The sequence below is a fragment of the Protopterus annectens genome, chromosome 1.part2 (assembly GCF_019279795.1).
Source record: "Protopterus annectens isolate FY-2018-M chromosome 1.part2, PAN1.0, whole genome shotgun sequence".
Classification (NCBI taxonomy): Eukaryota; Metazoa; Chordata; order Ceratodontiformes; family Protopteridae; genus Protopterus; species Protopterus annectens.
In genome coordinates, this window is record NC_056727.1 from 1,181,467,043 (window position 1) to 1,181,482,481 (window position 15,439).

The window sequence follows — 15,439 nt, forward strand, 5'->3', positions numbered from 1 at the left end:
CTGGAACATATAACAATTGTTGGAGTATATAGACCCCCAAAGTCAAGTGCAGATGACCTAGAGGAATTCATACATTTCTTGCATAAAACACAGGTTGGAATAATAATATTAGCTGGGGACTTATATTTACCAGAAATAGACTGGAGTAATATTGATTCTACAATGTTATTAAGGAAATTATTCACAGGGTATATTCAGGAACAACAATTGCTTCAGATTGTAAAAAAACCTACCAGAGGACAGAACATACTAGACATTGTGTTCCCAAGGAAATTACTGTAACTTCAAGTCACGTTTTACCACCATTGATGTACAGTGATCATGGGATTATAAAGGCTAATTTGTTACTAGATAATTCTGCCAAACTGAAATCTAAGCTAATGCACAGAAGGTTAATTACAGATTATATGGAAGCAAAGCAGTCTCTATGTAAGACTAACTGGAATGAGACGTTCAGTGGAAAATTACAGATGGAATGTGGAAAGTTTTCAAAAAGAAATTGTTTGAGTGCAAAAAAAAAATGTTTAACATCAGGATCTAGACATACAACATCAGGCAGATATATTTCCATAAGAACAAGATATATGATTAAGGTGAGACAAAAAATATAAGAAATGGAAGAGAAGTCAAGCTACAACTTTGAAAACTGAAATAAACTAGACAAACAGATTAAGCTTAGTGTGAGACAAGATCAAGAAAATGTTGAAGAAAATTTATATAATGATATTGAGCATAATAAGAAACCTTTTTATATATACATAAGATGTGGAAGGAGTAAAGACATACAAATTGATAAACTGTGTGCAGATTCTAAAATTTATTCTCAGACACAACAGACTATAGATATATTTACAAAATCTTATGCAAAACAGTTTGGCTGCACAAAAGGGGTGGTAAGTTCTCCTAGTGAAATCCAGGTAACCCCAGATACTGCTAACAAATTAGATTATATTGAAAAAGAACTGTGCAATCTGGATCCAAACAAAGCACAGGGAGGAGATGAAATTAGTAACAATGACCCGAGAACAGTTCAGCAAGAACTTACAGTACCATTATATTTATTATTCACTAGGTCATATAAATATGGGAAATTCCTCAAGATTGGAGACATGCGCTTATTAAACCTGTTTTTAAGGGGGGAAATGGAGTAAGACAAACCCAGAGTTATATAGACCCTTAAGTCTAATTTCATGTTGTGTAAAAATAATTGAGAAGGTAATATTGTTTAAGTTATTGTCAGAACTGGATAGGTTGGGACTTGAAACCATATATCAGCATGCATATATTGAAAACAGATCTATTACCATTTGTAACATTATGTTATATAACAATGTAATAACTATGAATGAAAAATTGTGCTGTGATATAACTTGTATAGATTTAATTTCAGCATATGACAGGGTCATACACATGACACTGATCAATAAATTAGCACACCTATGTATTGATGTACTCTTGATAAAATGGATAGCTGCATGGCTTACAAATAGGACATGGCAAGTATCATACAGCAACTGGACAGGTAATAAGCTTGGTTATAGTCAGGGTGTCCACCAGGGCTATGTCCTAGGCCCATACTTGTTTAGATGTAACTTTCAGAACTTACTTTTTAATCTGAGGTATTCTACAATCTATATGCATATGACCTGAAATTGGGTAAACTGATTACATGTGTTACAGATAAGTCATGTCTGCAAAATAATATGACTAAATTGACCACTTGGGGACAGGAGAACAATATACTGATAAATACATCAAAAACTAAGCATATGAGATTTGGTAGGCTTAAATTGAAAGGTAAATATTTCATACATCACACAGTGATTAAAACTAGACTCATTTAAGGACCTGGGTATATGGGTAGATTCAGCTATGAGGTTTTTCTAATCATATCAACCAATCGGTTAATGATAGTTAAAGAACTATAGGTTGTATAAAAAGATTTATAAAGTCTAGGAAATCAAAAATAAAGAAGTTATTGTTTGTTAAGTTACATTAGACCCAAACTTGAGTATGGAATAACAGTATGGAAACCCTATAAGAAAAAAGCATGAGTAAACTGGAAAGAGTACAATGGAAATACACCAATGGTATCCATGGATGTGAAAATTTAAGTTATTATGAAAGATTAAAATACCTGAACTTGTTTGGTGTCACTTACAGATATCTAAGAGGAAATCTTATTCAGGTATATAGGGCATTTACTCACAACTACCTCTGGGAATGTCTGGGGCTAACAAAACTTACTAGGGAATCATCAGACAACCTATGTAGAAGATTCTATAGGAATGAGAAGTGTACTAATTGGCTCTCTGATAGAGTAGTTGATGCATGGAACAGACTACCAAATTACATTAAAGCAAGTACTAGTTTAGATATTTTTAAGAACAGCATGGATACTTATTATGGGAACAAGTGTCTTGGTATATTGGCAAGCTAGAAAAGCATTAATGCCCATGCTTGAAATATTTGTATGTATGTATGCATGTACTGTTATTGACCCCCTTACTCCATGGTAAAGCTATAGCTGTTATTTCTAAACTGTCTGATACTGATTGTTTAAATTATAATATTCTAAAAAACTGTTTGCTAAAATGTTTTAAGTTAACACTTGAAGCTTATAGGAAAAAGTTTTGTGAGCATAGATACAAGGCAGATGAAAGTGAGTGTGAATATGTTGCTGAACTAAGCACTTATTTTCATAGATGGGTGAGTGGATACCAGGTCACCACTTTTGAAGGGCTGGCAGACCTTTTGGTGAGGGAACAAGCCCTTAGCACTTTGCCTTAGGACATGAGAATCTGGTTAGCTGATAGACAATGCAATACTGCAGATGAGTTGGGAAAGAAGGGAGACCTAAACCTAGCAAGCAAGGCATCACTGCACAGGAAAGGGACACCCAGTGCTGCTAGTGGGTCTAAAGGAACTCATGGTGGTCAGTCCAGACTGCCCCAACAGAGTCTGCTAGCAGCAGCGGAAGCCACTAATCCAGGTACACATCCGGGACCAAAGGTTAAATGTTTTAATTGCAACCAGTGGGGCCATGTAGCATATAGATGTCCACAGAGGGAAGGTGGGGAACAAAAGGTGGGAGAACCAATAAGTGGGAATGACAAAATGCCAGCAGTAAGTTGTCTTAAGACAACATGGGTACTAAACTACAACAAGAGGTTATATCCTATCTTAGTGAATGGGAAAGAGGTCATTGCTAGGAGAGACACAGCCTCTGACCTAACCATTGCGAACCCTACAATGGTTACAGAGGAGAACTACTTGCTTGGGCAGTCTACTCCAGTCAGAGCTTTAGGTGGGACCCCATTCCAAACTACCTTTGGCTTGGGTTCACCTTGACTGGGAGGGTGGAAAACAAAGCCAGAAAGTAGATGTGTTTGAGGATATCCCTGCAGATGTCCCGATAGGGAATAATTTTGATAATGCAGTACCATGTATGCATGCAGATACACACAGTCAGGCTTAGAGAAAAGTGTGTGGATCTGGTAGCCTGGGGGAGACCCAGACAGACCACACACTTACAGCCAGGACTAGTGAGGTGCTTACCTCAAGGAGGGAGCTACCCTGTAGCAGTGAGACTAAAGGTGTACCACAGCTGCTTGTAGGTACTGATGTTCCCTTGGAGAGATTGACTGCAAGGGCAGAGGTGAGTAGTAGTACCCAGGCTGACAGTGAGGCACTGTTGTCAGAGGATATCAGACTTCCTGTGGAAGGGGAGCTGGGAAGGGTTACTAAGAGAGAGCTGAGACAGGCTAAGTTCTCAGACCCTACATTACAAGACCTGAGGGAGGTAGCTAGTGAGGCACCTGATTCTCAATGGAAGGGGGATCTGTGTACTGGGACAAAGGGTTACTGTGTAGAGAGTGGACCCTTGAGGGAGGGCTAGAGGGTGAGAGAATACAGCAGTAGGTAGTGCCCAGAGCCTACTATCAGGCACTTCTAGCCATTGCCTATGATATTTTCTTTTGCAGATCATATGGGCATAAAACATAGAAAGAGACATATTATGCAGAACTTTTATTGGCCTGGGATTTCCAGAGATGTAACAGGATACTGCAGGACCTGTGAGCAGTGTGAAAAGGTAAGCAAGGCAGAAGACAAGGTGAAAGCTCCTTTGATGCCTTTGCCTGTGATTGAAAGCCATTTCAGAGGGTAGCTATGGATATTGTGGGGCTTCTGAGTACCCCAAGTTCCACAGGGAAAAATTATATCCTACTGGTAGTATATTATGCTACCAGATACCCTGAGGCAGTGGTTCTGTCCTCCATTGAGGCAGAAAAGGTGGCAAATGCTTTGTTAGAGATTTTCAGCAGGTAGGTTTCCCTAAAGAAATACTGACTGATAGAGGTGCCAATTTCATGTCAGACCTACTGGCTTGTCTGTGAAAGCACTGTGGGGAGAAGCACCTAAAGACCACCCCCTACCATGCCCAGACGAATGGTCTTGTTGAGAACTTAAACTCTACACTCAATATGATGCTACGGGCATTTGCAGACCAGTTCAAGAGGGAGTGGGACAAATATTTGCCCCATCTGTTGTTTGCTCACAGAGAGGTTTCCCGGGAATCCACAAGTTTTTCACCCTTTGAGTTGCCGTATGGGCATAGGGTGAGGGGGCCTCTAGATTTGATTCAAGATGAGTGGGAGGGTGAGTGTGAATCTCACAAGGAGTCTGTTGTGGCATATGTCCTAATCCTCAGGACAAGGCTCAGAGAATGCATGGGCTTGGCCCAGGAGTACCGGGAAGAAGCCCAACAGCAGAAAAAGGTCTGGTATAACAGGAATGCTTGAGCTAGAGAGTATGCTGTAGGGCAGCAGGTAATGGTTCTCATTCCTGTTAGACACAAGCTGGAGGCAGATTAGGGAGAGACCCTACCAGGTGGTAAGGAAGGTCAGTGATGTTAACTACATGGTAGAACTGCTAGGCAGGAGGCAGGGACATAAATTATGCCATGTTAACAGGATGAAATCTTACCATGATAGGGAGGCCCTTATTCTGAGTATTTGCAATACAATGCAGGAGGAGCTGGAAGGGGATATATGACTGCAGGGAGTCAGCCAGCCAAATCCCAAATTACTAAGGTGGAGCCTAGGGTTGCAAGCATATGATATGACAGTGCAGCACCACAGTGGGGATAGCAATGCCAACACAGATGGGCTCTCAAGACAGGGAATGGGGTAAGGTATTCCCAGCTCAGCTCGACCCTCTCAAGCAACATTTCTCAAGGGTCACTTGAAAAACTAGTTTGAGTTTTTTGGGGGAGGGGAATTGTAACACTGCCAGCCCAGCTATCTGGAATTTTGTAAATAGTTATGTCATTTGTGAATATTAATATGATTCATATGCTTGTCTTACAAATGTAAGAGAACTATATGCTAAGTGTATATTAAACTACTGGTGTAGAAGTGTGTGTTGAACAGGGTTTGTACAGTACTGAGCTTCAAGGACATGTACACAGTGTACCCTACTGGAAAAGAACAGAAATGTATATAAACTATATACCTGTGCAAATGTATGTTTTAATAGTAGAAACTGGAACACACAGAGTTAACTTGCAAAACTTCAAGAAAATAAGTTGAAATTAAAGTGTTTTAGAATGGTGTTATCTCTCAGTTTCAGTTCAATAGCAGACACAATGTTTAGACCCAGAAGTTTTTGTATTGTCTTGAAATAGAAATAATTACTAGGTTTCAAATGTAAAAGTGTTTTATTGTTTTACGACTTCAAAGTTCTGCAAACTTCTGAGAGATATGTACTTCTCACACAGAGATGTTAAAATTCTGTTAGTATCTGTTTAGCCTGGGAACTGAAGTCAGGTGACAAAGAGTGATGTCATCCAAGCTAAACAAGCAGTAATGTTTATTATTAATTTAATAACTCTCTCAAAGAGAGACTGGACATTTTGTATCTTGTCTTTGACCTAGAAACATCCACTCAGTACTTCTGCCTGCATATTGTCTGTAAGCAAGACTTAGGGCATAGCTTCTCTCTAAGATATAAATAGGAATATAGTAAAGATTAGTTTAGATGTTTTCTGTATTAATTTGAGACTGTCCTGCAATGTTTGTTTTTTTTTAATAGTTTCTGTGATTATGAACTCTGAAGTAACTGTGTTTGTTTTCTGAGTATTGCCTTGTTCTTTTATTATTTATTATTAAATATATTTAAACATATCTTTGTGGCTGATATTTGTGAAGCATATTTAAGCTCACTTGCATATGTATTTGGTGACACTGTACAGGCCACTCCTAAATAGCCTTGCTTGGTCAGACTACCATTTGGATTAATAATAGCATTACACAGTGGGATCGGACACCCTTTGTAAGGGCCTCATAGTAGCTGATAAGTAAGGGTGGATGGTGGCAGCTGGTACTACCTCATTGTCTGGGCAGAATGGGGCATAGCTAATAAACCTGTGCCAGCCTTTCCCAGGTGTGTGTGTGTATGTGTGTGTGTGTGTGTGTGTGTGTGTGTGTGTGTGTGTGCACGCGTTTGTGGTTTTGTATATCAATCAAATCTCAAAGTGTGTGTGTGTGTGTGTGTGTGTGTGTGTGTGTGTGTGTGTGTGTGTGTGTGTGTGTGTGTGTGTGTGTGTGTGTGTGTGTGTGTGTGTGTCAGCTACTTGGACAGGGACACAAAGCACTAGTTGGACAGAGAGGGTGCTGGAAGTTTTAGCTTAGTCCCTCACCTGAGAGCTTAACCCTATACCTGTGCCAGTGGGGAGTCTTACTTGGGATCTGGAGAAAGAGAGAGAAACCAGACCCAGACTGACTGTGATCTCTGTGTGCTCTTAAGGGAAATTGTACTTTACTGTGTATGTACTTGTCATCGTCCCATTATGTACATCCCTCACTGTCACCAGTGGTGAGGACTGAGGCTCCTTGATTACTGGGCCAGTTCAGGGACATCACACCCTCTTGCTGTATCCCCCCACCCCGAAAATTTTTATTTGATTTTCTCCTTGCTTTTTAAAAAGTATTTGTAGATATCCAGTATGTTTTCTTATACTTTCTTAGCCAAGATAATTCTCAAAATATGATTAACAGTCTTGCTACTTTCTTCCCAAATCTTAAGCATACACCACTTTCCTTTTTCCCCTCCTTTTCCAGCCATTTTTGGGGATAAGATACCATCTGCAGAGTTTTATTACAATTTGATCTCCTATTCCATGTATGTTTTGCAGTTTTAATGTATCCATTACTATAACCCCCATTTACTTTGTTAGTTGTCCATCCCTCTCTAGCTCCCATTTCCTCTGCATTTTTCTGGCAATTGATCCCCCTCCCACCCCGGTCCTCATTTATCACTTTACAACTTTACTTTTTCATGGCCTCCCATTTGTTTCATCACTGTTTTCTCTATATATGCTTTTCCCTTTTGCAGATGTCTATCCTTCTTGCTTCTTTAGCTGTATCTTCCTTAGGGTCATGTAGTTTCACCATTTTCCTTTGGCAGGTTATATTGCTATATTAGTTCCTTCAATAACTTGAATGCTATTATACCATATTTAATTTCTTTCAGTAAACTTTTCTCATCTTTTATGGCTTTTTTTTCAGATTCCCTTCTGTTTCTTGCCTACTCTAACTCTGCATATCCCCTCTCTCCACGCTTATCCGTTGCATTTCTTTCATCTTTTTATACATCCTCATTTCCTTCCTAAACATCTTTTCCCACTCTAATTTTTTTATCTTTCCAAGTTTTGTTCCTTCATTTCTAAAGCTCTATTCAGTTTAGGTTGTACAGTGCTGGAGCATACTGGAGGACAGATGGCATACACTGTCCTCCTTTCTTTCTACTCCGCCTTTTTCTTCCTCTTGCTATATTTCCTCCATTTTTCCACATATTCTATTTCCTATTGTACACTCTATGTTGTTTCCTGTAGTACCCTAATAGTAGGCTGTTTTGCATGTGCAGGATCATTGAGAGTGTCATCATTCCTACTGAGTTAATTTTTTCCATAACTGTGTGAAAGTTCTGCAGTCCCCTCAGTCCTATGTATTCCTCATTTTTCAAGTTGTCTCCATTAAGATATTTTCATTCATGCTACACACTGTTGTGTCATAGACTAAGGTATTTGGGGTATTCCACTTCCTGTACCCCTCCCCCCATTTTCTATTCCCTCTGCCTAATCTAACAACAACAATTTTCTTCCTATAGCATCTCAGTCCTGATGTTGATTCAGACAAGTCAAAGATTGGCAGATCTGTTGCCAAGGCCACTCTTGTGTCATTGTAAAACAGCATTCAGTCAGCTTCGTATTGCCTTTTTTGTCTGCAGATGTCATCTATAGTCATGATAAACTGGAATTCATGTTATATATGTGAGGTTTGGGTGTGTCCTTGACAGCAAGCTGATCTTAAATAATAAGGTTTCAGTTGCTGTGAGATTCTACTATTTTAACTCAGAAGATCACTTTCATCTACACCTGATTCAATCTACAGACAATCCTGTTATAGAGCATAACTTGGTATACTCTTGACATGGCCATTGCCATTTCAAACTATGTGCTTAACTACTTCTAGAATGTTCTAAACTTAGCTACTGGATTAATTATTAATTACTTACTGGCCAATCACAATGCCATCATGGTACTCTGGTTCATTATGCACTTCATTGGTTGCCTGTGGACTGTTACTAAGGTTCTAATTCTGGTTTAAATAAATGAAGTCACTGAGCATAAAGTAAAACCAAAATCCTTTAATACAAGGATTTTGGTTTTACTTTATGCTCAGTGAATTCGTTTATTTAGACATCACGTTGACTCAGTCCTTTTATGAGTTTTTTATTAGTTGCTGTTGTTTGGGCTGAGTTATTTATCATCTGCACTGCAGTTTTTGCTTGTCTAATTCTGGTTTACTTAGTCTTATATGATGTAGACCCCCATCTGCAAGATCTTAGCTTATGGAATTGGCCTTCCCATTCCCTGTGCTGGGACTGCTGGTAATTCTGGTAGTGCAGCTTAATTCTTCTTATTTTCTGGCATTTGCTTATTGATGGCTGCACATTTGGTGCCTGCTGACCAGGAGGCTTTGCAACGCAACACTGTGAGTGGATTCAAGTGGCCCCATCTATCTATCTATGTATCTATCTATCTAGCTATCTATCTATCTAGTTATTTGTTTATTTAACTTATGTTTAGTAGTTAAGTGAATTAGTCTGCAGACCCTCTTCCGCATTAACCGGGACACTGGGGCAAAGACAACCAAACACAGAATTATACAAAAATAGCTATATGCAAAAAACTACAATGGAGACACATTGTGATGAATTTGAAACTAATAACATTACAATGAAACGAAAGCATAATTCAGAATTTCTGACATAATGCAAACTTGAGATGTATATCACATTACAAGACATACTGATAAATAACTGACAATTACACAACAGTATTTTGCAAATAAGTATACATTTGAAAAATAATAAACTATACCAAATAACTGTCCTATTGAATGTTGTATATTATTTCTATTTTGCATACATTTGCTCTCTCATAGAAGGTTATTGTATTTATGTGTCTTACCATTTGCTATTTTATATGTGTTGTATGTTTAGTAATTCCTATTTTTGTTTTATAAAATATTAAATGTATTTGTATTAAGGTCTAAGAATGTTACTAGACACGAACCGGAACTGAGAAGTTGCATATGTGAATGCTGGACACCGAAAAAAGCACCATAAAAATTGCAATAAAAAAAATTTGAAAATCTTGCCAAAAGTTTACAGATTAACACTATGAATCATGTTAGTACAAAGGAGTATGATGCAGCTCAGCACAGTCAGAACTCAATGCAGATCAACAAAGACCACTAATTATATGCTAACAGTGTGACTATTGCCCAAATCAGACAAAAGATAATCTTGTTAACCCCTTCCCTAGTGCAACATCTGATCTTAACAGCACTTAGGGGTGAGTAACAAAAGCTTCTTGAGGAAACCTAAAACAACTTTTAAAAAGCTTTTACAGCATCACCCTGACAAACATACAAATAGCTTTCAAGTTGTTATACCTTCTGCCACTACACTATGTTTCTGGCTGCTGTACCTCTCAACTGCCCTTGATTTTGCCTCATATTTTGCCCTGTCCTATAAAAAAAAAATGATTTTTGGTAAATTGCTAAATATTATAGGTTCATAGGTTAGTACTAAGCTAACTGCCCTTGCGAGCCATTTTAACCCTAGCCAATTATCCCTTGTGAGACTCAAACCACAGTCAAACCACATTACAATCAGTAAATAATGCCAGAAATTGAAATTTCACACTTTGTATTGTTCAGAAATGCATGTTGATTCAAAATCTGTTGTTCTATTAACTTTTTAAGTGAATTGGTGCAATATTTTTAAAAAAGGTCCTGATTCTGAGCCTTTGTCCTACATAATTTTTGGATTTGTCTTGGATTCTTAAACAAAAAAGTTCAGAAGTATGCTGCTGACAGCACTCGCCAAGTGCTTTACTTGCTTTCTAAGCCTGTAAAATGTTTTGCACTCCTACACTTTTTGTTACTAGAAGTACATGGAGCAGATAAAGCACTATGCACTACAAAGTTTTAGGACAGAGTCTCTGATGATAATCCTTATTATGTGTTCAAAACATGGATGCCAAGATTAATTTCTTGCGCTTCACTAGAAGTAAATTTCATTGCATCTATGCCTCTAACACATAATAACCTTGCTACAATTGGTGACCCATCATACTTGTCTGTATTTTTGGAATTAAGTATTATTATATTTATTTTTCCTTTTAAGTCATTAAGTTTTTGGAAGGAGAATGTTTCATCTCAAATGTCATTTGTAATAGAATAAAAAGTATTTTACAGACTCAACAATACATACATACAAGGTAAAAAACACTATGTTAAAGTTTGCAGAGCTCAATAATAAGATTACATTGAACAGTGATGTAAAAGTATAGTATAATACATTGCAAATTAAACAGGCACAACAGTGAAGGCCACTGTTATTGTTTAATTAAGCAATAACCAACAACATGGTGTGGTATATTGAAGATTTACCCATGGTTGGTGTGGTTTAATCATGAGGGTGATGCCCGAGTGATTAAATAAAGCCAACCATGGGTAAATTTCAATATGCCACAACCACAAAATTGGTTATTGCTATTACACAATGACATTATTTAAGGAAAAAAGAATACTTTTCTTATATAATGTCTTTGTATAATGGCATCATACTGTTCTTCTGTGGCTGGTGGTATCCTGCTGCCTTGTTTTGATGTACTGCGCATGCATATGGGATTGCGTTCCCACGCATACCCGGTGCATCAATGCTTTGAAAAGGGAGCAACAGAGAAAAGAAAGTCTCTGTTGCTCCATTTTTGTTTTTTTTTTTGTTTTTTTAATTAAAAAAAAGTTTCGGCTACATTAGGGATAGGAGAAAGAGACAGAATGGAGGAAATAAAAAGAAAATCAAGTAGGTGTCTTTAGTTTTAAATACCGTACCTGATATTCTTTGTATTTCCTACATGCTGCCTCTCTGGTATGTCCGTAGTCAGGACTATAGATTTTTTTTTTTATCTTTTGTTAAAAATAAATAAATAAATAAATAAAAGTTATGGAATATATGAATATAAAGAAGTCCGGGTGACCGGACCTTTTTCCATTGGTATATTCTGGGATTTACAATGGTCGGGCTGCTCAATCAGCATGCTCATTTTTGAATATTAATGGCCAGTCATTCTATAATTGTTATTTTATCATCTCTAATTGTATAATTAATGTTTAATCAAGTGCAGGTACTATCAGTGTTTTTAGGACTTTGGATGTTGCTGTGTTGCAGTTGGTCTAATGTAACCTCCAAGGCCATGTGAGTCATAAAAGGGAGGTCATTTTTTTTTTTTTTTTATGTTTTACTTTTCTTACTTAAATTTCCTTTTAGTTTATAAGCTATTATTGGCACTATGTGCAGAAAAAGTGAGGGTATATAGGAAAAATTCTCCAAATCATATGCTCAAAGGACAACTAATTTCCTTAGAAAAAGAATTGTTTTACAGTATTTTGCCAAGTTTATACATTTTAATATGTTAAAAGGGGTATTGTGGTAAACTTAAGAAGTTGTACCTGCATTTGTTTTTTTTCTCTTGACAAAAGGACATGTGATATTTCATTATAGATTTCTTAGAATGACAAATGTATATCTCACCAAAAGCAGCTATGCAGCTATCTCACATAACTCGGAGTTTTAGTGATATGTTATTGTTTAGTGAAGTTTATAAACACTAGTGACAGAAGCTACAACACAGCGATAGAAGTTTAAATCAGAATCATGACAGATAAGGAACCAACGGAATATGATGAAAACTGAATGGCAATAAAGAACACAAAATTATGTAGGAATTGCCAAGAGTAAAAAATTACAAAATATGGCTACAGGCTGTAGGAAAGAAGTTAAAACAATGAGGTTAAACATCTTATACAGAACTAAAGAAAATAACATAGTCTAGAAACAAAGTTCATAAGGAAGCTTAAAAAAATGGAAGGTTTCAACATCTATCTAACATTTATTATTTATTATTTATTTATTATCAGTTTGATTACCGGGGAAGTCCACTGGGCCAAGAAGTGCCCATTTTCAGTGGAAGCCCGGGGAGAAAAGCTCCATAAACAATTTAATACATATAGGATACAAAATGTAGGATAAAGGTTGCAAAGTGAAATACATACAATGCAGGTTTGCAAAAATATCAATAAAGGTTACAATGTGAAAATACAAGAGTTGGATTCAAACATTTGAGACATAGTATACATATGAGATGCTTTAACAACTTGACTGCAGAGGGTTGTTTTTTTTTTTTTTTTTTTTTAACAATATTTACATATTAGGAGTTAGGTAAATCTGCTGTTTCTAGATCCTTAGATAAAATAGAAAATAAAGAGAGTGTAGTGGAGAAGGAGTAGAGGGGAGCTTAGTGGGGAGCCCTAGGATTTATGTGGGGTGAAAGCAGGAGCATTTCCATTTAGAAGATAGGTGAAGAAAAAGTTGGCTCTTGAAGGATTCGATGTTGGGCATAATCCTGAGGGAAGGAGGCAGAGAGTTCCATTTTCTGCCTAGAGAGAAGGATAGTAAAAGCTGTCCAGTGGGTCGCTTGGGTTTGGGAATGGAGATGAGGTTTTGGTGCTCAGATCTCAGTGACCTGTTAGGGGTGTATGGAGGAAGGATGTCCTTTAATAGTGGGCATTTGTCTGGGGAGAAAATTAGTTTGTGAGCAGTAATTAGTTGAAGATAGTCTAGGTGGTTAGGGAGTTCTAACCAGTTCAGAGAGTGTAGGCTGAGGCAGTGGTGAGTTGACGTTTTGGATTTAGTTGCAAATTTAGAGATCTTATTATAGCAAGCTTCGAGCTTAGAGATGTAGGTGGCTGATAAATTGGTTAGTAGAGGGGCTCCATATAAGAGGGAAGGGAGCAGGTAGGTGATTGCCAAGGTGTTTGTAGTGGAGTTGGAAAGGAAATAATTGTTCCTATATAGCATACCTAGCTTTCAGGTGGGTTTTCTTTATGTTTTGTTGAATGTGGAGATCAAATTTGAGGTGTTCATCTATGGTAATGCCAAGGAGTTTTGCAGAGAGAACCACTTCAATGGAAGTGTTAGTTTGGCTTAGGACATTAAAATTGTTTTTGTCCAAAGAGGAAGTCTTGGAAGGGAGAAAAATTAGTATTTTGGATTTATTGGAGTTGAGAGAAAGGTAATTTTGGTGCATCCAGTTCTCTGTGGTGGTGAAGGCTAATTGGGTTTTGGTCAGTAGTTCAGGAAAGTTTGGGGCAGAACAGATCAAGGTAGAGTCATCAGCATATTGGATGACTGAGGTGTCAGGGATGAAGGTGTGAAGGTTATTTATAAAGATGTTGAAAAGCATGGGTCCAAGGATAGATCCGTGAGTAATGCCAGTGGGTGTAGGCAGGAAGGAAGAGAAAGAGTTCTTCCATTTGACTGCTTGAGATCTATCAGAAAGATAACTGGAGAACCAGGATAGAGTATTTGGTGAGAGATGGAGATTAGCCAGATGATGAAGAAGGTGTGTGTGGGAGATGGTGTCAAAGGCTTTTGAAAGATCTAGCAGGACTGCGGATACAATGAGTCCAGAGTCTCGTGCTTGATTGACAGTTTCAAGGAAGGAAAGTAGAGCAGTTATGGTACTGTGGCCAGGACGGAAGCCGTGCTGGGTGGGTGTTAGGAGGTGATTCTGAATTAGGTAAGGTAAACGTTGGTGGTGGACACATTTTTCTAGAATTTTAGATATTGGGGAGAGTAGGGCAATAGGGCGGAAGTTAGAAATAGTAGTGTTTTTGCCTCCTTTGTGAAGAGGAAGTATGTAGGCTGAACGCCAGAGTTTTGGAACATATGACTCATTTATGGATCTATTAATTAGAATACTAATTGGGAGAATGATTCCTTCAGCTGCATGTTTGAGAAAGCAAGAGGGAATGTTGTCAGGGGCAGTGGAGTATGGCTTTAGCTTGGATAGAAGCTTTTTTATGGTAATTGTGGAAACAGGTTTGAGATGGAAGTTGATGGGATTGTTGTTTGGATTGCAGGGTGATGTAGAGAGGAAGTTAGATGGGTTATTATTAGGGAATGTTTTGGTTAGTTTAGCTATGGATTCTGTAAAGAAGGTGTTGAACTGGGAGCTCAGTTCACTGTCAGTTAGATTAGGGTCAGGGCAAGGGTTGTTTTGAGATCCTGGATGAAGTAGGGAGTTGACTGATTTCCAGAACTGTTTTGGGTTTTTATTGTTATTGGACTGTAGTTTATTGTAGTAGTTTTTTTTGTCCTTGGTAATAAGTTTTTTTACTTGATTGCGGAGTTGGGTATAAAGGAGTAAGGTAGAAGGCAGTTTATTTTTTTGATAGAGCTTCCAGGATTTGTCTCTGTGTCGCATAATTTGTTTAGTTTCTTTTGTCAGCCATGGGGCAGAATTAGTTTTGATTCGTTTGTTTCTTAGTGGAGCTAGTGAGTTAAGAGTATCTAGGAAGATAGAGTTGAAGTGCTCAACAGCATTATCGAGTGAGAGGGTATTTAGAGATTGCCAGTTAATTTGTTTAGAGATGTTTGAAAAGGTTGAGGGGTTGAAGTTGCTGAGGTTACGAGTTTGAATGCAGAGATGCTGGTGTTGGATGGAGCTGCTTGATCGATGGATGAAGGCAGGGAGATGGTCGCTGAAGGTGTCAGGGATAGTGCCACTGGAAGTAATTTTGTTTGGATGGGAGACTAGAATCCAATCTAAGATGGACCCTGGGGGGTGATTTTTGTTAAGACGAGTTATTGAAGAGATTACTTGGGTGAAGTTGTGAAGGTTAATGGAATGAGAGGAGGATGGTATGTTTATTTTATTCCAATCAATATTGACTTCACCTAAAATATAGGTTTCATATTTTAATTTAGTTGAGGCCCAGAATAGAATGTCTTCAACTATGGA